The 24948-nt window shown below is 43.2% G+C and overlaps 1 protein-coding gene and 1 long non-coding RNA gene across 3 annotated transcripts in view; one reads left to right on the top strand and one right to left on the bottom strand.

Moving 5' to 3' along the window:
* Window positions 1-24948, bottom strand: part of sntg2 (syntrophin, gamma 2) — a 1221259-nt gene that overhangs the window by 1153322 nt on the left and 42989 nt on the right. The gene's annotated exons all lie outside the window — the stretch shown is intronic.
* Window positions 1-24948, top strand: part of LOC144680294 (uncharacterized) — a 42039-nt gene that overhangs the window by 8019 nt on the left and 9072 nt on the right. Inside the window, exon 2 of the long non-coding RNA XR_013576527.1 lies at window positions 14271-14386. This is a non-coding gene — a long non-coding RNA (uncharacterized LOC144680294). The remainder of the gene's footprint in view (window positions 1-14270; window positions 14387-24948) is intronic.

Genomic DNA, 24948 nt, shown 5'->3' on the forward strand with positions numbered 1-24948 from the left:
TGAATTGCATTAGTTCCTTTTAAAATTAAGGGACGGCAAAGGCACTGTTATACATATTAAATGTTTTGTAAGAAAAAGGTGTAGTGCCAAAGGGCTAACATTCCACTTATATAAGACCATAAGACATAGGAGCAGAAATTAGGCCAATCGGCCCATCGAGTCTGCTCCGCCATTCAATCATGGCTGATAAGTTTTTCAACCCCATTCTCCCGCCTTCTCCCCGTAACCTCTGATCCCCTTACCAATCAAGAACCTATCTATCTCGGTCTTAAATACACTCAATGACCTGGCCTCCACAGCCTTCTGTGGCAATGAATTTCATAGATTCACCACTCTCTGGCTAAAGAAGTTTCTCCTCATCTCTGTTCTAAAAGGTCTTCCCTTTACTCTGAGGCTGTGCCCTCGGGTCCTAGACTCTCCTACTAATGGAAGCATCTTCCCCACGTCCACTCTATCCAGGCCTTTCAGTATTCTGTAAATTTCAATCAGATCCCCCCTCATCCTTCTAAACTCCATCGAGTATAGACCCAGAGTCCTCAAGAGTTATTAACAATTAACAGGATGTCCAGGAATCTTTGGGCAGCATTTCCCCCCGTCAGGGGAGATGTGCGGAAGCGGGCGCGAGTGGGTGGGTTCCTGATCAGCACTCCCAGTCGGGGGCGCAGCACCATTTTACATGGGCGGGCCAGTTAAGGCCCGCCCAGTGTAATGTCCACCTGGAGCCACTGTGTGGGCTGGGGGGGATTCCCTGAGCCGGGAGTGAGCTGTTTCGCATGTGCGTGTGAAAGAATGCACAGATCCCCCTGAGGCAAAGGGCTGCCTGAGGGATATCAGCTCAAGATACAAACTTTCATTAAGGGCAGAAAAAAAATTCCTGACATGTCCCTTATGTGACACTGTCACATGAGCTGGGACATGTCAATTTCTTTCAGTTAAACATTTTATACAAACTTTAATACCCTCATGAAACCTCATCCCACCAGTGGATGAGGTTTCATGTTTTGTCTGAAGCCCGTCTGGGCTCCCAGCCTGCCCGCCAACCTTAAGGTTGGACAGGCAAGCCCATTAATCATTTAAATTACTTTGTTAATGGCTTTAATAGGCCTTTGACAGTTCAGCGGGCGCACAGCTGAATCGGCTGTGCGCCCGCCGAACTGAAAATCTAAATAACGCGGGGTGACATCACCCAGCGTCGTTTTACGCATTGGCGAGCAGGCCACGCCCCCGGTCACCGACCGGAAGACGCAGCCCTATAATATCAGTGATAAGAAAAATAACAGAATCCTAACTCAAGAAGAAAATAGAAAAACATCTAGGGCAGGTAGTTCCAGTCAGTGAGTGGGAGCAGGGCCCACTCGCTGATGCGGGGATACATTCGGCGTGCGTCCCGTCGTCATTTAGACTTTCAGTTTGGCAGACGCGCAGCTGAATCGGCTGCGCGCCCGCCGAACTGTCAACGGCTTATTAAGGCCATTAAAAAACTAATTAACTTGATTGATGGACCTGCCCGTCCAACCTTAAAGTTGGCAGGCCGGCCGGGAGGCCTGGCGGGCCTCAGAAAAAGCATGAAACCTCATCCACGGGCAGGATGAGGTTTCATGAGGGCTTTTAAACGTTTATCAAATGTTTGAATAAAAGTTAAGGACATGTCCCAACTCATATGATAGTGTCACATGACATTCTTTTGTTACCTTTCTGTCAACTTTTGAATCTGAGCTGATCTCCCTGAGGCAGCACTTCGCCTCAGGGAGATCAGTGCGGTCTTTCACGCGCATGTGCGTAAGGAGCGCACTCCTGGCTGAGGGAATCCCCCTCCCTGCCCGCACAGGGAGTGCACAGCACTTTCTGGTGGACGTCACGCTGGGCGAGCCTTAATTGGCCTGCCACGTAAAATGGTGGCGCCCCCCCCCACCCGATGGGGGTGCTGATCAGAAGGCCAGCCACCGGTGCCCACTCCAACACATCCTCCCCGACAGGGGGAAAATGTTCCCCCTAAAAAACAAATTAAAATGATGAAGAGTCAGTTTGGATAACAAAAAAGAAAGTACAGGAAAAAAGGACTACAGGCTGTACTCAACCAGCCCATGCTTGCAAAACCCAAATCAAAATGTCTATTGTTAGATGTGATTCTGTGAATGGGCAGCACTTGCTGAACATTCCTGATTGCACTAATAGCTACACTAACAACCAATTTAAAATCATCAGTTCTGCTCATAACGTCATTCATTTATACTTGCCAGAAGTGACATACATTCATACATAGAAAACCGTTCTTTGCAAACAAAAGAAATATTTTCAAGTCTTGTACCCTTTTTGAATTACCTGGGAGCTTGGGGAGCTAATAGTCCCCTGTTGCTTTCTCCCTGACAACACCTCGGCCAATCAGAGTTGACTTGCCAACCAATCAGCACCCTTTTCTCCTGTAGTATAAATGATTTTGATCGCTTGAAATTTGGCATTCTTACATTTGTACTGATAAATGCAAGATGAAAAACTTTGCCAGCACGTCTCTCTTTTCAGCAAAATAAAAAAGAAAGCCTTCCTTGACCACCCTCATTGAATTCTTTGAAGAAGTAACAGATAGAGCAGGCAAGGTAATGCAGGTGGTGTAATGTATCTGGATTTCCTGATGGCCTTCAATAATGTGTCTTATAATAACTTAATGAACACGGCCAGGGCATGTGGGGTCAGAGGATAATGAGCAGATTGGATAGCTGGCTGGTTGCAAGACAGAAGGCAGGTAAAGGGTAATAAAAACAGAAAATGCTGGAAAAATTCAGCAGGTCCGGCAGCATCTGTGGAGAGAGAAACAGAGACAACGTTTCAGTGCGTATGACTCTTCTTCTGAAGAAGTGTCATATGGACTCCTCAGCACTGACTATTCCCTCCACCCCTCCGCCCCCCCAAGTTGCTATTATCCATAAATTTAGAAATAATGATTTTGATTTCAAAGTCCAAATCATTAATATAAATTATGAACACATTGACCCTAGCACTGACCCTGTTGGACCTCATTTACTTGTGCCATTCTGCTGCAACAAATTATAAGGTGATAATAATAAACTTGCAGAATGAACATATAATTGGCAAAATAAATTTTAACACAAATAAGTGAGAACTATTATATTTTAGTAAGAAAAATAAGGAGGCCACAGACCATTTAAAAAATGGAATCTAACCAGGGTAGAGGAGCTAAGGGATCTGGGAATACAAAATCATAAATCATGAAAAGAAGAGGATAAGACCATAAAAAGGCAAGCCAAGCACTAGGGTTTATTAAAGGGATACAATTCAAAGCTAAAGAAATTATGCAAAATGGTATCAAATATTGGCTAAATCACACTAGTAAGTAGTGTGAACAAATCTGGTTCTTACAATATAAAAGGATGTGGAGGCACTGAATGCAGACGCAAAAAAGACATACAAGAATGATAGCAGAAGTGCAAGTCCTGTCTGTCAGAAAGGGATAAACAAGTTGGGTCTCTTTTCTCTTGAAAAGACAAGGATGAGGGTTGACCTAGAGGTCTTTAGAATATCTGATTTTCATAGGGCAGAATTTTCTGCCTGTCAGGCGCGTGGGCCCGACCCAATCTCCGGCGGGCGGGGAACTGATCCCTGTCGGAGAAGCGGGCCCCGCCGCCATTTTAAGTGGGCAGGCCAATTAAGGCCCACCCAGCTATGTGCTTCCTGTGCGGGCGGGGGGGGATTCCTCAAATGCGAGAGTGCGCTCTTTCACGCATGCGCACGAAAGAGCGCACCTCTCCCTGAGGCTAAGTGCTGCCTCAGGGAGATCGTTGAAAGTTTTTCAAACTTTAAAAATAGAAAAATAAATGTCACACAAAATGGGACATGTTAATAAATTGCACAAAAACTTTAATAAACTTTTTTAAAACCTACATGAAACTTCATCCCGCCGGTGGATGCGGTTTCATGTTTTTTCTATTCCCCGCCGGGGCTCCTGGCCTGCCCGCCAAGCTTAAGGTTGGACGGGCAGGTCCTTTAATTGTTTTAATTATCCTGTCAATGGCCTCAATTGGCCATTGACAGGTCGGCGGGCAGACAGCTGATTTCGCTGTGCTCCCGCCTTCCTGAAGATTTAAATGGGGCGGGATGACGTCGGGGGTTCCGCCAACGTCATCCCACGTCATTTTACGCGTCGGCGAGCAGGTCCTGCCCCCTGCTCGCTGACAGAAAAATTCAGCCTATAGAGTAGATGCAGAATGTTTCCACTTGTGGGGAAGAGGGTAACTAGAGGCCATCAATATAAAATCAAACGGTGAATTCAGATTTAATTTCTTTACCCAGGGTGGTGAGAACGTGGAACTATCAACCTTGGTTGGGGTGGGGGGGGCGGGGGGGGGGGGGGAGCTGGGGATGGAGGGGGTGTGGTTAAGGTTTGAGATGAATAACATAGAAGCATTTAAAGGAGAGCTTAGGTAAACAAAGGGGTGAAGAGAATAGAGGATTATGCTGATAGAATTAGATGAAAAAGGGAGAAGGCTCGAGTGCAATATGATCTTGTTGGGCCAAATGACCAGTTTCTCTGTTATAATTCTAAGTAATTCTGGTCCAATAAAGATGAAAGTAAAGAATAAAGTTGAATTTCATTTGCACCTATTTTTTCATCGCCCATCAAGGTAAGGCAACTAAAAAAAATGTATAACTAGATGTGTCAACTGTTATGATTCAGGGTTAAAGCTTTAAGTAATTAGAGATTTTGTTTCAAAGTGTATTATTAATCTGAGGGGTATTTTAACTATGACTTTTGAAAATTATGAACAAAAATCTCCATTCAGCCCTATTAAGTCATAAAAAGCCAAAGACAACATAATAGTGTAATAATATCGATATGAAAAATTATATAGAGGGTGCATATAACTATCTTTATAAAGCAATGAATGAAAGAAAAGTAAATGCTTGCATTGTCAAATTATAATATGCAATGTTAATTGGAAACTCTGATTTTCCTGTTAATTTGCACTGCTTTTATTTGAAAAGCTAATGTTTCACTGAACAATAGGTCAAGTTGTTGAGCAGCTGAAGGTTTTTCCCCTAGGATTCTGAAACTACATTTTCAGTCCATTCAGCGAATCACAAGGAGGAAGATACCAGTTCTACTGAGGCAGAGGAGGTCTGATCATCTGGTATATGTACCATATAAATCATGTATAATTTAGAATTTATGTTATGTCAATGTCTCTGTACAAACTGATTGTAACAATTACATTATGCTTCATGTGACGAAAGGGCAACATTCAAATGTAATGAAATATGACATTCAAATGATGCTTGTATGCTAATCCTTGCATCGAACCACAGAGATTTTACAGCATAGAAGAAAATTACTTGGTCCGTCTCATCTGTACCAGCTCTTTGCTAGAACAATACAAAACTAATCATAATGCCCTGCTCCCAATTGCTCCCTTGTAGGACACTGGGAGGATGTTTCCTCTTGTAGGGGAGACTAGAACTAGGGGACACAGTTTAAAAATAAGAGAATTACCCCACTAACTCCTATAAATGACCCCAGTAACCCCTGTAAATCAGTGCCTCCCCTGCTGGCTTCTGCTTACTTACAGAATCAAAGGGTGGAATTTTCCAGCCCCCCTGTTGCGGGCTCCCTCCATGGCAAGGCTGGCAAGCCATTGAAATCTCCATTCACATCAGCGAGACCGGAAGATCCTGCCAGCGTGAAGGCCTTGAAAACTTCGGCCAAAGAGTCTTAGCATAGAAGGAGGCCATTTAGCCCAACCCGTCTGTGCTGGCTCTTCGAAAGAGCTATTCATTTAGTTCACTCTCCTGTGCTTTACCCAAAATTCTGCAAATATTTTGCTTTCAAGTATTTGTCCAATTCTCTCTTGAAAGTTACAACTGAATTTGCTTCCATCACCCTTTCAGGCAGTGCATTCCAGATCACAACAAGTCGCTGCGTAGATTATTTCTTCCCATCTTGGCTCTGGTCATTTTGCCTATTGCCTTAAGTCTGTATCCTTTAGTTACTGACCATTCTGCCACTGTAAGCAGTTTATCCTTTTCTATTCTATCAAAAACCCTTCTGAACACCTCAATTAAATTTCTCCTTTACCTTCTCTGCCCGAAGGAGAACAGAGCTTCTCTAATGTCCCCACTGGTACCATTCTAGTAAATCTCCTCTACTCCCTCTCTAAGACCTTGGCATTCTTCTGTGCTCAGAATTGGACACAATGCTCCAGTTGGGGCCTGACCAGTGATTTATAAAGGTTCAGCATAACTTCATGCCTCATATTGAACTAATCAAGGAAGAGGCTAATAAAAAGCTTTACCCAACTACTGTAAAACCTGGTAGGCGAGTCATTTAGTTCACTCAAATGTTGAGTGGCTGCTTGTTCACTGAAAAGCCCTCAGAGTGCAAGATGTACAACCTGTATGCCTGATTTTACAGTAGATGTGATTCCAAATACCAGCTGAATACTAAAGATCACAGCAAACCCCCTGGGGCTGTGCCAGCAACGTTATAAAAATAACAAGAGCAAGTCCTTTAGTGGTGAAGATTGAGAAAGTCCCAAGTTTAAGCACATGTAGTTACTACAGACATTTCATCGCATGCTCACAATGCTGCTGAAATTGCGGTGCCATATCCTGGATGCAAATGGTTAAAGCACCATTTGGAAGAGAACTGGGGTGATGGTTGGGGAGGGGGGTTGGGGGGGTGGGGGGTGGGTGGAAAGGGGGTGGTTGGGTGGTGGTCATTGTCAGTGTAACCTACCCCGCCGCATGATAATTATTGGGAAAGAACTCTGAGGGCAGTTCGCACTGCAAAACCAAAAGGGCATCTGCCTAAGCATTCCCCAGTTGGCAGAACAAACTCAATAGTTCTTGAGTTTTGAAGAATGAGAGGTGATCTCATTGAAACATTGAAAATGCTTAAAGGAATGGACAGGGCAGATGCAGACAAGATATTTTTCCTGGTCGGGGAGTCTAGAACCAAAGGATACAATTTCAAAATAAGAGGGAAGCCACTTAGAACTGACATGAGGAGAAATTATTTTACTCAGAGGGTTGTGAATCTTTGGAATTCTCTACCCCAAAGGGTTGTGAAAGCTCAGTCATTGAGCATGTTTAAAGCAGAGATTGACAGGTTTCTAAATACCAATGATGTAAAGGGATATGGGGATAGTGTGCGATAAAGGCATTGAAGTGGATGATCAGCCATGATCGTATTGCATGGTGGAGCAGGCTCAATGGGCCGAATGGCCTACTCCTGCTCCTATGCTCCTATGTGTCATTCTCCTGCCTTCGCCCCTTAACCCTGCAAATTCTTCCTTTTCAGATAACAGTCTAACTCCATTTTGAATTCTTTGATTAAACCTGCCTCCGGCATATTCTTAGTGCATTTCAGACTTTAACCACTCGCTGCATGAAGAAGTCATTCCTAATACTGCTTTTGCTTATTTTGCCAATTATTTCAAATCTGTACCTTCTCATTCTCGATCTTTTTATGAGTGGGAACAGTTTTCCCCTATCTACTCTGTCCAGATCCTCATGGTTTTGAATACCTCAGCCTTCTCTTCTCCAAGGAAAGCTGTCCTAACTTCTCCAGTCTATGTTATAACTGAAGTTCCTCATCCCCGGAACCGCTCTCATGAATCTTTGCCGCACCCTCTCCAATGCCTTCACGTCATTCCTAAAATAGGGTCTTATGCATTTCAACATAACCTCCTTGCTCTGGTACTCTATGTCCCTATATATAAAGCCTAGGAAACTGTGTGCTTTATTAACTGCTCTCTTAAGCTATCCTGCCACCCTCAATAACTTACGCACATATACACACAGGTCCCTCTGCTGCTGCACCCCCTTTAGAGTTGCACCCTCTCTTCATGCTCTTCCTACCAAAATGAATCACCTCACATTTCTCCGCATTGAATTTCATCTGCTATCTGTCCGCCCCTTCCACCAACTTGTTTACATCCTTTTGAGATTCTACACTATCTTCCTCACAGTTCACAATGCTTCCAAGTTTTGTATATTTTGAAATTGTGCCTTGTACACCAAAGTCTAGGTCATTAATATATATCAGGAGAAGCAAAGCTCCCAACACTAACCCCTGGGGTGTTCCACTGCAAACTTTCTTCTGGCCTGAGAAACATCATTAACCATCGCTCTCTGTTTCCTGTCGCTCAGCCAATTTTGTATCCATGTTGTTACTGTCCCTTTTATTCCATGAGCTATAACTTTGCTCACAGGTCGTGCGGCACTGTGTCAAATGCCTTTTGGAAGTCCATGTACACCACATCAACAGCATTGCCCTGATCAACCCTCTGTGTTACTTTTTTCAAAAAATTCCAACAGATTAGTTAAACATGAGATACTGGCTTTTCTTAATTAATCTGCATTTGTCCATGTGACTATTAATTTTGTCCCAAATTATTGTTTCTAGAAAGTTCCCCCTCACCGAAGTGAAACTGACCGGCCTGTAGTTGCTGGGCTTATCCTTACACCCCTTTTGAACAACATTTGCAATTCTCCAGTCCTCTGGCACCACTCCTGAGTCTAAGGAAGACTGAAACATTATGGCCAGTGCCACTGCGATTTCCACTCTCACTTTCCTCACATTCTGGTCCTGTTGTCTTATCCACTTTAAGTACAGACAGCCTATCCATACCTCCTCCTGATTAATTTTAATCACTTTTAATGTCTGAATTACCTCTTATTTCACAGTAGCCTGGGCAGCACCTTCTTCTTTGATAAATACAGATGCAAAGTATTCATTTAATAGCTATGCTCTCTGCCTCCATGCATACATCCCTTTTTCAGTCCCTAATTGGCTCAACCCCTCCTTTTATCACTCTTTTTCTATTTAAATGCATAGAGAAGACTTTAGGGTTCCCTTTTATGTTAGCTGCCAGTATCTTTTCATACTCCATCTTTGCTTTTCTTATTCACCTGCCTTCTCAACCTTCTATATTCAGCCTGGTTCTCAATTATATTTTCTACCTGACATCTGTCATAAGCACACTTTTTCTTTTTTATCTTAATTTCTATCCATTTTGTCAGCCTGGGTGCTCAAGATTTGTTTGCCCTACTTTTCCCTTTTGGGGGAATACACCTTGACTATGCCTGGACTATTTCTGCTTTGAAGGTAGCCCATTGTTGAGCTATCATTTTTCCTTCCAACGTTTACCTCCAATTTATTCAACCCAGACCCATTCTTACCCCATTGAAGTTGGCTTTTCCCCAGTTAGTTATTCTTACTCTAGCTTGTTCTTTGTCCTTTTCCATAGCCAGCTTAAACCTTATGATACAATGATCACTGTCCCCTAAATGTTCTCCTACTGACACTTGATAATGTAACTTGACATAATATGAAGGTACGAATTAAGAGCAGGAGTAGGCATTCAACCCATTAAGGCTGCTCTGCCATTCAATAAGATCATGGGCCGATATGATTGCAGCCTCAATGTCAATATCCTGCCTACCCCCTATAACCTTTGACTCCCTTGTTAGTCCAGAATCTATTCACCTCTGCCTTAAAAATATTCAATGACCCTGCCTCCACCGCTTTCTGGGGAAGAAAGTTTCAAAGATTCGTGTCCCTCTGAGAGAAAAAAAATCTTCTCTTCTCTGTCTTAAATGGAAGACCCCTTATTTTTAAACTGTGTCCTCAAGTTCTAGTCTCTCCCACAAAGGGAGACATCCTTGCAGCATCCACTCTGTTAAATCCCCTCAGGATCTTATATGTTTCAATAAGATCACATCTCAATCTTCTAAACTCTAATGAACATAGGCTCAGCCTGTACAACCTTTCCTTGTAAGATAACCCCGCCCCCACCAAACTCAGGTATCAGTCGAGTGAACTAATGAAGGTTTGTGCGGGAATTGAACCCAGGGCCTCTCACATAGTAATTCAATGAAAACCGCTTAACGAGAATCATGCCCCTAGACCAACGAGCTGGCTGCCAAAAGGTGCCATGGTGGGATTTGAACCTGTGCCCCTAGAGCATCAGCCTGGGCCTCTGGATTACCAGTCTAATGACATTACCACTGCACCACCACTTCCTCCTTGATAATTATAGGAATAATGCATGAGACAATTTTAATCTTAAAAAAAATTGTGAGCAAATCATCTCTAACTTGTTTCAGTCAAGGATATACAGCATTATTTTAGTAAAGCACCTAGCTGGAAGGTGTTATCTATCCTAAACAGAAGTCAGAGTTTAACATTACGCAACTGTCTAGATCATCCAAAAGCAGCTCCTACCCAGAGTTATTTGATCCCTGCCTGCCTGCATGAACAAAGCAAGTTGAATGGTAAGACCAAGAGAGAGAAACTTTTTGAAACAGCGAGGCTCAGAGGGTGATCAGATTTTTTGAAGGGAAAGCTGTGAAGGCTTTCACTGAAGTGGAGAGATTAGACATGCTGGACGGTAACTATTTTGCTTATTTCACATAAGATTACCTACTGATGGGGGTTAACATGGCCTTTTCTCTGTTTTCTATTATATTATATAGATTCAATTAAGTGAGTTCATTCGAAATGGCTACCAGGTATATTCGCTACAAAATTCATCATATCAACTTGTATCTGGCTTTGTCTCACCCAGTGGGCAGAATTTTCCATCTCTGTTGGCGTCGGGCGTCATGGTGGGTGTAAGCGGGAAGGCCAAAAATCAGTGTCATGAAACCAGTTTGCGGTTGTCTGCTCTTCCTGTCAAAGGCAGGTTGTGTTTCCCGCCACCGGATGACGGGAACATCATTTTAATACATCTGCATATAATTATAAGCCCTGCTCATCGGAATCATCCCCCCACGCTGGATCATCTGGGCACGTCGGGATTATTACACACCGACGTGTTTCACAATAGCATTTATAAGGCGTGCACCCAGTGAGCTGCACTTTGAGGGGAACTCGGAGGTGAGTGCACTGTAACATTGCACAGCACTCACGAGGGTCACCCATTTGACCTCAGGTTTGAGGCGTCACGCAATAGGTGAGGCCACAGGCTTTTTCCTGTCTGGCTGATAGTGCGGTGCCATGACAAGGGCTGCACTGAAGTTGGGATGAGTTGTGGGGAGGGCAAAGTCTGCACTGTGGTTGGGGCGGGCAAGGGCTGCACTGTGTCTGATAGTAATGCGCAAGCACATGCTGTGGCGATGGTTGATGGGGAGGAAAGTCCTCGTGCATTTGGGAATCCTTGTATAAAGTGACCAATCCCACAGCTGAGACAGTTCAGGCGCAGCCACATTGACATGCGTGGAGTCGGGCCTCCAGCTTATCTGCCCACTCAAGCAACACAGAGGCATGAAAGTGCCACCAAGTGCTCCAGAGCTTTTTACAAACTGCAAACTAATGAGCGTTTTAGTGAACTGCAGAACAGTTGGACAACTGGACACGTTGTACAATCTCCTTGCTAAAGCTGGCCATGGAGCAGTCACTGGTGGAGGTGCTCACAGCCCCTTGCAATGTTATCATTCAGCTTTGGACCGGTCTCCCCCATGGTTCAATCTAACAGTGCAGCCTTGCAGTGTTAGGAGAATGCCTGCACCACAGCTGAAAGTACAGCATGCAGCCCAGTGGCTGAAGCTGTCATTAATCGATCAGGTGGAGTGGGTGGGGTTTGGGGCAGCCATGCAGCGCACTAAATGCTAGCCATCAAAGTAGTGCCCAGAACTCTCTGGGATACGTTAAGGGGCCTTCGGAATTAACCAAGCAGGTTCTTAGAACATCCAAGCTAACCCACGCGTCTCTCTTTTTCATCCTGCAGGAGGAGTACATCAGGCGCATGGAGCCTGGTGAACTAACTGTATGCCTCATAGCTTACAGGATGTGGAGATGAAGGAGAAGAGACCAACAGAGGTGCCTGGCTGCTTGGAGGAAGTAGCAGCACACTCAAGAAGAAGGGGCACTGGGGCTCTCGTGCATGCTGCAGAAGAGCCACAATGAGCCATTGCTGTCGACGCCTAGCTAGACCAAGGGTCTATAGAGGGCACTTGTCATTCCTGCAGATGACTGAGAACCAGCGTCGCCGAAGACTGCTCATGTCCAGGGAACTGGTCGGCAACATCTGCCACCTGCTGCAGGATTTGGTGCCAGATGGACATGGAGGGCATCCACTGCAAGTGGCCATGAAACTGACAGCAGCACTCAATTTTTACACCAGTGGCTCCTTTCAGGGCTCCACAGGAGAATTCTGTGGGGGACTGCAAGCCTCCACCCACAAATGCATCCATGCCATGTTCACGAGGGCACACAAATTTGTGCATTTCGCCTGGGGTCAGGAAATCCAGGAAGCAAGAGCGCTGGGATTTGCCCAGATCCTGGGTTTCCCATAGGTGCAAGGTGCCATCGACTGTACTCACATGGTGCTCAGATCTCCATGGCAACAAGTGGTCAACTATGTCAACTGCAAGGGCTTCCGCTCACTAATGTTCAGCTGGTGTGTGACCACCACAAATGCATCCTGCAGGTCTGCATACAGTTTCCAGGGAGTGTCCACGAGTGTTATATTCTCAGTCCATCACAGATCCCTGAGGTCTTCCAGGGTCCAGAGAGGCTGCAGGAATGGCTCTTCAAGGACAAGGGCTACCTGCAGAGGACTGATGATGCCCGTTCGGCAGCTTCAGAATGCATCAGAGTGAAGGTATAACGAGGCTCATGCTGCAACTTGCATTTTGGTAGAGCAAACCATCACAATGCCGAAAATGAGTTTCCCGTGCCTGGGCCGGTCTGGTAGAGCCCTGCAATACAGTCCACAGAGGGTGTCATGCTGTCATCGCCTGCTGCACCCTTCACGACCTGGTGCTGCAGCGGGGAGAGGAGTTGGCTAACGAAGAGATGGAGAAGCTGCATGTCTTCTCCGATGATGAGGGCATCAATAATGATGAGGCTGAGGAAGTTCTCGAAGGCAAGGATGATGGCTATGAGGCAATCGCACTGGCCAAATGAGGCAGGCGTGCTTGGGAGGCCCTCATAGCTGCTAGATTTGTGGAGGATAATGATGACATGCAGTGACGAGACACCATAGATCCTCACTTTGCATCTGTGAATGTTTGACTCCAGTCTGGCTGATGGCAGCGCACATATCCTCTGTGATAGGGCTCCTGTCATGGAGGTGCAGCGGATACTCATAATCCCTACATTCCAGGGGCTTGATGACAACATGCAGTGGGGACACTCCATAGATCTTCGTATAGCTTATGGGAATGTCTGACTCCTGTCTGACTGATGGCAGATCGCTTGCGCTCTGTGAACAGGGTGATATCATGGAGATGCAGTGGGGAAACATTAGCTGCTCCTGATCCAAGGCATCCTTTGTGAGCTGAACCCTTCAGGACCACACTGTCATCCTCTTTCAGTACTGGGTGGCTGTCCTCTTTTTCAGGGCATTAGCGCTGACCACAGCTGCCACTGCCTCCCATGCAGGATTGGTGACCTTGCTTGCTGGCCTTCGCCCTGGTTGGGGGTAGTGGACACCGCAGCAGGCCTCCACTGCGTCCAGTAGGTGCTTGAGGGAGGCGTTGCTAAATCTGGGGGCAGCATGTTTCCTCCCTTTGGCAGCCATCAGTTCGCTTCCTATCCCTTGAAGAGAGCTAGCTCTTTGCAGGGGTGCCCAGTTTACTAAAGGCCTGAGGTGATGGTGGGGCGGGCAAATGACTGGATGCCCCACCAGTCACTTGACGTATTTCCTGGAAATACATGATTGATGAGGCGGGATTGGGACAATACGACCCGAAAATCTGTCATTGCGGCCAGCTGGTAAAATGTCCTTTTTCCTGCCTGCTACTGCAGTTAGTGCAAATCTGGGATGATTCCGCCCGATGTTCTCTGGTCCACCTACAGAGAAATACACATACAAAAGAAGCAAATACACATTTCAAGTCATAAGGAGTTACTATCTGTATATTCCAGATTTGGAAGACATACCCTGCTGTTGCTTGGAATGAATCAATTGTGTAACCTATTAAGACACTGGTCACCTTGACAGCCAGTTTGTACACATGGTTGGTTGACTTAGGATGAGTGCAGCATGACTGTCTTAAGGTGCAAGCACACTTCAATCTTTTGCTTCCAGAAATCTCTCCTAGTGCACATGTACATTTAGCAGCAATTTGGAATAGCCATGGCCATAACTAGGGTACTCCCATGTTATTTTGCACTTGGCAAAAACCCATGGGAGATAGGATCTTGATAAACCAATGCCCATTGTGAGGTCTGTGTAAATTATTTTTAAGTGTATGGCTATTTTATTACAATTTTACAACTGATTTTTTGTTTTGTTCCAAATAGGACACAGAAGGCCAGAAAAAAGATGCGACAGATGGTTTCTGCAACAGCAGCTGAAAAGGGCATAGGTAATCTTCCAGAATTTACAAAGGTTTCAGGATATTTCAGAATTAAAGTGGTTAAAAGGTAATTAAGAATAACTACAAAATCCAGGCATTTATCAGTGAAAACAGAAATTGAAGTACAGTATAGCAACCAAATAACTGTAGGAATTGAAGTAGGAGAATTATGTTGAGCATACAAAGTATTTTGGAGCAATCCTGAGTCACAATGTTTAGTGAAGCAATGTTCAAAAATAAAGAGACAAAAGCAAAGAATCTACTGGGTATTCAGTAAAAGGAGGCTTTAATACAAAACATCAGAGTTGCTCCAAACTGCCAACTAAAATGTTTGCACAAGGATTAGCAACACCTGAATAATTGCAACTCCTAACTCAGAGGGAGGCTGGAAGAAGTTTAAACAATGGTTAGTAAATTATGAGGCAACAAAGCTACTGCAGAAAAATACAAGATTTAAGGGTGACTACACTCGATTAGTTATGTAGCTGTTGAAGAACATAACTGCAGAAGGTCATGGAAAAGTTTGAGAATCTTTGTCAAAAAAACACACCAGCATGATATGTACAACTTTAGAACAGGAAGTAAATCAGTGGCATGCCAAACTGAGATTCCAACCTCCTGCTTAGAGATCCCTTGGCACCATTCAAGGAAGAGCAGGGAATTTTCTTCTGGTGTCTTTACCAACATTCCTGCCTCAAATATCTGTCATTATCCTGTCATTTGTTTCATTCACTGTTTGTGGGAACTTGCTTTAGATAAATTGGAGATTGTGTTTCCCTATAAAACAACAATATCTGTTCTTCCAAAAAGTTTAAATATGGGATGTCCTTAGGGAAAATGCTATATTAGTACAGTTTTTTTTTTGTCTTGATCACTATGATCACAAAGTTCCTGGAGACACTCTGAGTGAAAAGAAGGAGTCATTGATTCCTTATACAATCATGATTTTAACTTCCAGAAAAAACACAAAAAGTACTGCTGGGAGAATTAGGTTGGGAAGACCTTATGAAAACTGTAAATATATAAAAGGAGCTAAAGCTGCACTGTGTTGGGTGAAGCAGCTCAGTAATGATGAAATTGTTCATTCAATTAAGTATAAAAGGGAATGCTAAAAATAACCACTCTGTTTGAAAACTCAGCCAATTGAAACCCCACCTGATAATTAACCATGTTCCATTAGTTCACCTCCAATCAGTGCTTAGGATTCAGGCAGATACCTAATAAGTATCCTTGAAAAACACATTTTGCCGTTAAGTGTAACAGAGTAAAGTAAATAACTGCATCTCAGAGATTGATGAAGGTAATGAAGGTAATGACAGGAGCGGAGAATGATAGAGAAGCTATTTCAAAGAAATAGAGAAATAGAGAATGATAGAGAAGCTATTTTCCTTAGTTCTGTTGAAGAGTCATACGGACTCGAAACGTTAACTGTGTTCCTCTCCGCAGATGCTGTCAGATCTGCTGAGCTTTTCCAGGTACTTTTGTTTTTGTTTAAGCTATTTCAAAAGTTAGTTGTGACGATGAAGGCAAACAGCAATAATGATGTCAATGTTAAGCTTCAGCTTGATTGTGCAGCAATGTGCAATCTATACACCCTCAATGAGTGCATGGGGCAGGATTTTTCATATGGCGGACAGGCTTGGCGGGTGTAGAGCTGATCTCCGCCCACGAACAGCTCCGCTCCGCCATTTTACACGGAGCCTGTTCAAAAAAAGGTTTATAAATTGATTTAAACATGTCCCCTCATGTGACTTTTATTTAATTTTTTTGAACAGGCAGCTCCATGTCTCAGGGAGATTTGAAGCGCTCTTTCAAGCTTGTGCTTGCGCGATAGAGTGCTGGCCCCGACCCTCCCTCCTCCCCCCGCCCACACAGGTAGCGCTGAGCGCTACTGGCTGTGTATTACGCTGGGCGGGCCTTAATTGGCCCGCCCGTGTAAAATGGCGGAGCGGAGCTGATCGCGGGCGGCGATCAGCTCTAAACCCGCCCCCGCCAAATGAAAAATCCTGCCCCATGCACTCATTGAGGGTGTCTAGATTGCACATTGCTAGGACACGAGTTGGGACATGTTTTTATATTGATGAAAATGTATTTATTTATTTAATAAAAGCTTTAAGAAACCTCATCCTGCTCATGGATGAGGTTTCCTAAAAAACCTGAAGGCCGCTTGGCCTTTTTGCCTGCTCGCCAACGTTAAGGTTGGATGGGCAACGTTTATAATAACCTTAATTAAATTCTTAATGGCCTTAATAGGCTGTTTACATATCGGCGGGCATGCAGCCAACTCCAGCGCGCGTCCGCTCACCGAAACATCATTACTCAGCGCGATGTGGCGTGTCGGAACCGCCCCTGCACACTGACGGAAAATTCCTGCCCATGGAATCAGTGGAAAAGTCAGATAATCACCATTTCCAGAATGGTAAAATCAAGTACTTAATAAATCAATGAAGTTCCAATGAGCAGATGTAATCTAAAATCTACCAGTGAAGGATGCACAATATTGACACTCTGAAACCAGATGAAAAGAATTGGAAAATAATCTAGAGATGAAAAGGCAAATGGTGTCTGTTCATTTGAGCACTTCCTAATTATGGCACACTGTCCTCTAACATTTCTGCCATATGTGTCAAACACACAATTATTGTGACATCAAGAAGACAAGATGTAAAGTTCCAATAGTTAGAAAATCACCACCACACCGTAACTGAAAAAATTAATCACAGAATATGAAGATCTTAAGGAATGAGGAGGAGTTTGTTTCTGTCTCTCAATGTGATCTCAGTACAACTTTGTGCCAAAAAGAAACAATAATGTTTTCCTATCTAGTGGGCTATTCTAACACCACTTTCGCATAAAACAAAGCCTCCACACTGTATCCTCTCTTTACCCTCATTACAAGGTTTTTTAAAAAATCAACACAACTTTGCCAGTGCTTTTCAAACATTGATTCCTTGTTCCTTCTGAGCTTTAAATGTGCTATCTGGCTACACCTTCACTGTTTTGAAACCATGTTTTTTTCCACTGTCCTACTCGACCTCATTCTTATCCAAAAATTTAAAAGTGTGGAATATTACCTATCCCTTATTCCCACATTTATCATTTAAAGCCAACCCTAGAGTCACTTAATCACTATTACCTAATTTGCCTTGTCTTTTCATTCTGCTTAGCTTTGATGGTGCTCTGCAATGGGAACCTCTCACTATGGTTTTTCAAACTTGACAATCTCCCTGCCCTAATTTGGACTTTCCACATGCTATTATACAGTCTTTCTAAATGCAGTCACACCTGCATTTACTTCCTTCTTTCTACATTCATTCTTTTTTCTGCATTATATTTCTTGACCTTTCAACATTTTAAAAAAAAAAATTTGCACAGGGTGTACAGGCTGACAGTGAGATTAAATCATGGGTGATTAGGAGTTGAAGGTGACCATTGAGTATAAAGGAATGTGAAGACTTTACATAAATGAAGTGAGTATATACAAAAATGGGGAGTACTGCATACAGAAATGGAGAGGACTCTTCAAAGCAACGGAAAAGACTTTACAAAGAAATGGAGAGAACTGTACACAGAAGTGCACTGGAAGCACAAGTGAAGGTGGCAGATCCATAGATAATGATAATGAGATCAGCCTGGTTAGGATGCACGAGAGAAAATAAAGATGGGATAAACTTATAAGAATGGACTATGTAGATTGGCAATGAACAGGCAGGACACCATTAATGGGAAGAAGGATGAAAACATGATGCGGAAATCACCATGGTATGATCAGCATGCACTGAATTGGTTGCTGTACAGATTGGCAGCCAAGGAGGAGAAAACTAAAATAGGCACAAAGACAATATCCTAAAATAAATACCACTCTAAACTTTATAACAAAGGATTGATGATATGCAGTGCAGTATAACTGGGCTAGCAGCCAAGCAGAGTTAAGGTCGGAAATATCCTATCATATTAAAAAGGTATATAAAAAAAAAGAACTTTGCCTGCATAGAAATGGTTAAAACATCTGAAGTAAGAGAGATTAATTTGAAATTTGAAATTGTGCCCAGCATCTTCTGTTACTTTTTGGTCACCCTGCTTCAGCAGGGATGTCCAATATTTTATTTGTAAAAACTCAGTACAGGGGACAAGATGGATGCCACAAAAAAATTGCCGATAATACAATTTTGGCACAAACACATTGCCAGAGCTAAATAAAAGTAGCATGAATAACTTAACTGCTAATTCTGTATGAATAGAAAACATATATTCAATCGAAAATACTGATTCTTTGTTCCTGTAGACATAAAAGTATGACCTTAAACATGGGATCAACCTATGATACTTTTGGTTAGCATTTGCATTACAGATAATCGGAAGAATATTGAATACACATTCTTTAAAGTCCAATCTTCTTTGCTTGTATGGGTGCATAGTACGTAAGTGTTAAATGGTTGCCTACAAATATTTGACATCAGAATCACAGTAATAGAGTGGTATCACACCAAAATAATAGGCCATAACTTCCGAGCTCCCCAGCATTGGATTTGGGGGGTACCCCAAAGATGTGCTGGGGAATCCCTTTTGGAAGTTCCTAGGTAAAGGTTTGCACGACAATTGCCCAGGAGTGCAAACTTACCCTGAGCAATTGCCCTGCTCTGGGAACCATCCGAAAATGCGGTTTGAATCGCAAACTTTGGATGGTTCCGCCCGGGTTACACCAATAGTTAACTAGAAAAGGTTAGAAGAATTAAAACCTCTTCTAATTTCTGGGTAACTCCTGTAAACACCCATACCAACCCCCTCGGGACTCCTCCAAAACTATCAACCCCCCACCCCTGACCTCCGACCTCCCCACATCTCTGACCTCTGGACCCCCCCACAGTCCGACCTCCAACATCCCCCACACCCCCAACCTCTGACCCCCCCCCAATCCCCCCAAATCCTATCCACTTACCTTAGACACTTACCATCTCCCTGGCCTGTCAATTTCACTATAAACTTATCTGCTTTACGGCAGCAAGTGCCATTAAAAAGGGGGCGTGGCCTCCTTGAATCTGCTGGAGCTGCACTTCGCTGGGGTCCACGAGGGGTCTTTCGATGTGCAAGCTCCGGTGATTGGAAGTGTCAGCGTAATTTTCAAGGGCAAGTAATTATGTATTTATTTCTTCTAATTCCTGCAGGCCATTTCTTTCCGATGCTAGTTGGAAGTTATGGCCCAATAGGACAATGTGGATGATAATTTCATGCAACATATGCTTCTTAACGTGAAGTTTATGATGAGATCCTAAAACATAAATAACAGAGCTAATGATACTGGATCCAAGTCTTCCCAGAAGTTTATACAAAACATTTTTGCCAAAATGATACTTATAACAAAGTCCTGGAAGACACTCAGAGATTAATTGATGCTGGAAAATCTAAATCTCACTTTTTTTCTTTATTTCCCTGTTCACCACCTTCACTAAACACAACAGCTCATTCAAAACTCTGCTGCCACTATCCTATTTACACTAAGTCATACTCGCCAAACATCCTTCTTCACTAAGATAAAAGCAAAATACTACGGATGCTGGAAATCTGAAACAAAAACAGAAAATGCTGGAAAAGCTCAGCAGGTCTAACATCATCTGTAGAGAGAAAGATAAAACAGAGTTAACATTTCGAGTCCATATGACTTTTCTTCAGAGCTTCTTCGGAAGAAGAGTCATGCAAACTCAAAACATTAACTCTTTTTCTCCACAGGTGCTTTTGGACCTGCTGAGTTTTTCCAGCATTTTCTGTTTTTGTTTCATCCTTCCTCACTAATCTACATTGGATCTCTGTCTCTCAAGATGTTCAATTTTATAATTTGTCCTTGTGTGTATACATTCCATCATGGCCACACCCCTTCCCATCGCTGTAACAGCCTCCATGCCTATAATTCCCCTCCTCGACCTTGAATTCCCCATTCCTCTGAAACTGGCCTCATACTCTACATTTCCCTCTCTAAACCTCTTTACCTCTCCCTCCATCGCAAAGACCCTCCTTCAAGTGCACTTCCTCAATCAAGGTTTTGACCTCTCCGCCTTTGGCTCATTGTCTGTTTCTTTGGAATGTTTTTCTGCATTAAAGGTGTTAGGAAATAGAGATAGTTTAACTAAGTTATTTGGTATTTGTGGGTGTTAGGAATGAGTTTTAGCTTTAAAGTTCAAGTTTGACTTGTATTTTTGTATCTGTGTGTTAAGAAACATCAAATAGAGTTTTAGTTTCACTTTAGAAAGGTGCTTGCATTTCTCATGAGAAGTTTTATGACCCCTAATGAGAAAGTAAACATATAAGGGTCGAAGGATTGGACTGTTGCCTAGCAACAAGGTCACAGCGAGGCTGGTTCCTCCCACAGACACACAAAGAAGAAGAGAAAAAGCAGGTTTGTTTTGGAAGCTGTTTGAGTTCAGTTGGTTTGAAGGCGGCTGTGAAGCAGAAGAGCCTAAAAGGGGACAGATAGCAAGTGTCAAGCTAAGAAAAACCCCAAAATTCCAGGCGAGTAGAAGAAGAAAAAGTCCAAAGAAGACCTTCTAGTCAAAGGAAGTACATGAATCTGGGAAAAGGTCCCGTTAAGCGAAGTTAAGAGTAAAGGGCAGAGAGAAAGACTCCAAGCTTCAGATTTAAAGGGCTGAATTTTCCCTCCTGTTGGGGGGGGGAAGTTGAATGGCAGGCGCGCACAGGTGTGCTTCCGATCAGTGTCCCCGATTGGGTTCACAGTGTGACAAGCATTTGGGGGGACTTGAGGAGAGATCCATAGCATCTGGTTGAGGTGGCATCTGTCATTGAGGTCATTTTATGTGGGGGGCCAATTAAGGCCCGCCCAGTAGACATCTGCACAGAAGCACTATGCACTTCCTGTGCGGCCAGTGCCGGGGGGGGAATCCCAAAATCGTGAGTGTGCTCTTTCACGCATGCGCACGAAAGAGCGCACTCATTTCTCTGAGGCTGAGTGCAGCCTCAGAGAGATCGGCTGTAAATGTCAAAAACCTAAAAGTAGAAAAATAAAATTTCCCTAACATGTCCCCTCATGTGGCAATATCACATGAGTTGGGACATGTCCATAATTTTCACAAAAACTTTATTAAAATTTTTTAAAAGCTACATGAAACCTCATCCCGCCAGTGGATGAGGTTTCATGCTTTTTCTAATTCGCGCTAGGGCTCCTGGCCTGCCCACCAACCTTAAGGTCGGACGGGCAGGTCCTTTAATTACTTAATTGCCTCTGTCAATGGCCTCAGTTGGCCATTGACAGGTCAGTGGGCACGCAGCAGATTTTGCTGCGCCCCCGTCTTCCTGAAAATTTAAATGGAACGCGGTGCCATCAGGAGTTCCCCCCGACGTCACCGCTCGTTATTTTACGCATCAGTGAGCGGGCCCCACTCCTGCTCGCCGACTGGTAAAATACTGCCCAAAGAGACAAAAGCTGCAGAAAAGCAGATTCAAGGTAGAACAGCTTGCAAGAGGAAAGAAGGTCCAGAGACAAGGTCTATAGCTCTTTGTTATGGGCAAAGGTCTGATATATAGCAAGGTCTGAAGGTCTATAGCTCTTTGCTATGGGCATGTGAAGCAGTGGTACTGTTGATAGCTGAGACAGTGAGAGAGCGTGTGTGGAAGACAGCCTGAATGCACGTGGTAACCTAGGGAAAAGGAACATCAGAAGGAGAGTTTGAAATCCTGGAGGTGGACCCTAGCGGAAGGCATCTGAGAGAAAGTGTCGATTTAGGAGAAGATTCCAAAGTGAGTTCTTGGAATGGAGATTGGAATCCCTCATGTGAGGGATGTAATTCAGTGAGACTGGCTGGTTCACCATGTGACAAGCATCTGGGGGGAGTTGAGGAGAGATGCATAGCGTCTGCTTGAGGTGGCATCTGTCATTGAGGTCAGAGTCTGGTGCGTCTGAACACAGGTTTACATGGATTGTGTACTTACTATGTGCATTAGAGCATAAGATAGTTTTTGTAACTTGTGTTATCCTTACAAATCTGTATACATCTGTAAAGGTATAGTTGTGGGTAAAGGAGTATTGTAATATAGTTCATCTTTTCTTGTTGAATAAATGTTTTATTCTTTTCTTAGAAGTTCATCAACTAACTCCTGTGACTCTGTTCAGTAGCTACTCTCCACACATCTAAACAAACAAATAAAAATTAGGATCTATCAAGCTGGGTTCCACTCTAGGATCAGGCTTGTCCAAGGGTACCCTGAGTTGGGGATCGTAATAAAGGTGCTATATAAATCCCAATTATTGTTGCAAGCACGACTTGCAAGCACGACAATGCAAATATTGTGTTGTAATAGTAGAAGTATTACTTGTAATTCATATCATATCAACAATGTAACATGAGAAGGATTTGCCTGCTCCCAAATCTCCTTGGGTAATGAAGGATGTTGATAGTGAACATATGTTCTAACCCATCAGGATCATGTTAATGACAGTGGGTCGGTTTTAGAAGCTATTTCCTGAATCAAAATGTATTGGTATAGTGTGTTATGTTTCTCTATGGAAGCTGGCCAGCCCAATTCATTAAGTGAGTGGGAGAATGTCAGAGGCCAGGCTAAAACTGTATCATGGTGCAGAAGCAGAAGTACAAAAACAATGAACCAGGTCAGCAAAATAGGCAGAAGTGATAGAGGATTCTATTATTTCAGCGTGCATTAAATTCACTGATCTGATTTCCCATAAGGAAAGATTACTGAGGGAGATGCAGTTCGACAAGGCAAAACGTCAAACATATGACTAAGAACTATACTGCAATACCATGTGAAATACATCTGATGGCATAGAAAGAGACCAAAATGAAGACTGAAATGCACTACTAGCAGATAGGGCTGGCACAGGGTGTCTGAAACAATTTTGAAGTTCATAACTATCTTCTACTAGCTGTAGTACTATCGCTATTGCCATTATGATTGTCTCAAGGGCAATCCCACAATGGAACAAGCTGCCAAAGGAAATAGTCCCAGCCCCGTCACTTGGAATCTTAAAGACTCGCCTTTAGATTATCTCCATTTAAAAGTTTTCATTATCAGGACTACCATTGCAGCAGATCATGCCTGGTTTAGCTAGCGCTACCCATATAAATGTTGGTGGAATATGGATATTAGTCTTTTGATACTGACACAACTCAAGCAGAAGCAGAAAGTAGAAACTAACCACAGTTAGTGGAAGAGTGCTAGTACTATTACTAGAGACTACTAATAGAAGAACAAGACTATTATGAATTGAAGAGTGTTACGCCCAGTACAGCATGAAGATATTACAAACTTTAAAGCAAAATCCTTAAAAGTGGACACCAAACGCTGTTTAAGATATAAGATAGCATATCATGCGACTTGGCGGTATGCAGCTGCAAACAGTCCCGAAACTCAAGCCAATACTTATTTACATATAGACAATCACAGCCACTCATGAAATTCACACATACCTTTGTTAAGGATGGACCGTCAACGGAAAGGATCATAAACAATAGAGGCATCAAAACTCAATGGCTGCTAAATGAATAGGAAATGGATGTCATCGACCTTTCATTGTATTTTAATGGCTCCTCATCCCAAACACACAGACCGTAACTATCTGAAACTCTCACACAAAAGCCACAACACAGGATTTTTAACCGGTCTAAGACACAACCTTATTTTCTTACAGGATTTTGGACTTGTAACAGGTCACATGGGTAAGGCAGCCATGTTTACTCCCTACTTTTTAAAATATAACAGCAGAAACTGTTCTGAGACAGATATAATCAGAAACACCATCTAAGCCATCAAACCAGCTGCAATGCAGCCGAGATAATATACAGCTGTACCTCGAAAGTGGGAGAAGGACTCTCCCCCCAACCTGTTCCAACTTCAAGTTCACCTGAGAGCCGACCTCCTGGCAATTTGACTACAGAAGCCTCACTGCTTACTGGGAATCCTCTGCTTTTACAAGACTTCCACTCCAGCTAACACATCAATTCTGCGATGAAAGAGACTGAAATAATTTCAGATTGTAATCATTTTAATTTCTTCATCTAATCTGTGTGCGTGAGAAAGTGTGTGTGAGACGTAGCATTTTAAACCTGTGGAGCAAGTGTGCTATAATAAATAATCCTCTTAATTTTTAAATTCACAAAAGCGTGCTGCCAGGATTCATTTGAATTGCGACAAATCACTCTGAGGCTATGAAAACACACTAACCTCACACGTTAAAACAGTTTGATCATGGACAACATTAAAATACACAAACTCTGTCCATGACATGCTTCCATGTTTCATTAGTGCTGCCACTAAAGAGAACCAAACCAATCTCGGTTCAAATATGTTCTTTAAACTGCTTGCTCACAACCTTTTCCTTAATCCTCCAAAGTGTGAAATTCAGTTCCACTGCCAAACCATTCTGAAATGTTCAAAAAAAAAGTTCACTAGCAAAGGTACAAGGATCTACCCAATCACTAAAAAGGTTTTTCTCCATGTATGAGTCTCTGCATGTGCAAAATATAATAGTGTGTGTGGGGCAGAGTTGTGTGGAAAAGAGGAGAAAAATAATTGAAATCTGAACTTGGCTGGGAAATGTTGGTGCTTATTTTAAGTCAAATGAAATGATTCAGAGCAGCATCAGATTTTGAATCTGGGCATATC

This window comes from Cetorhinus maximus, chromosome 5 (genome assembly GCF_964194155.1).
Source record: "Cetorhinus maximus chromosome 5, sCetMax3.hap1.1, whole genome shotgun sequence".
Taxonomy (NCBI): Eukaryota; Metazoa; Chordata; class Chondrichthyes; order Lamniformes; family Cetorhinidae; genus Cetorhinus; species Cetorhinus maximus.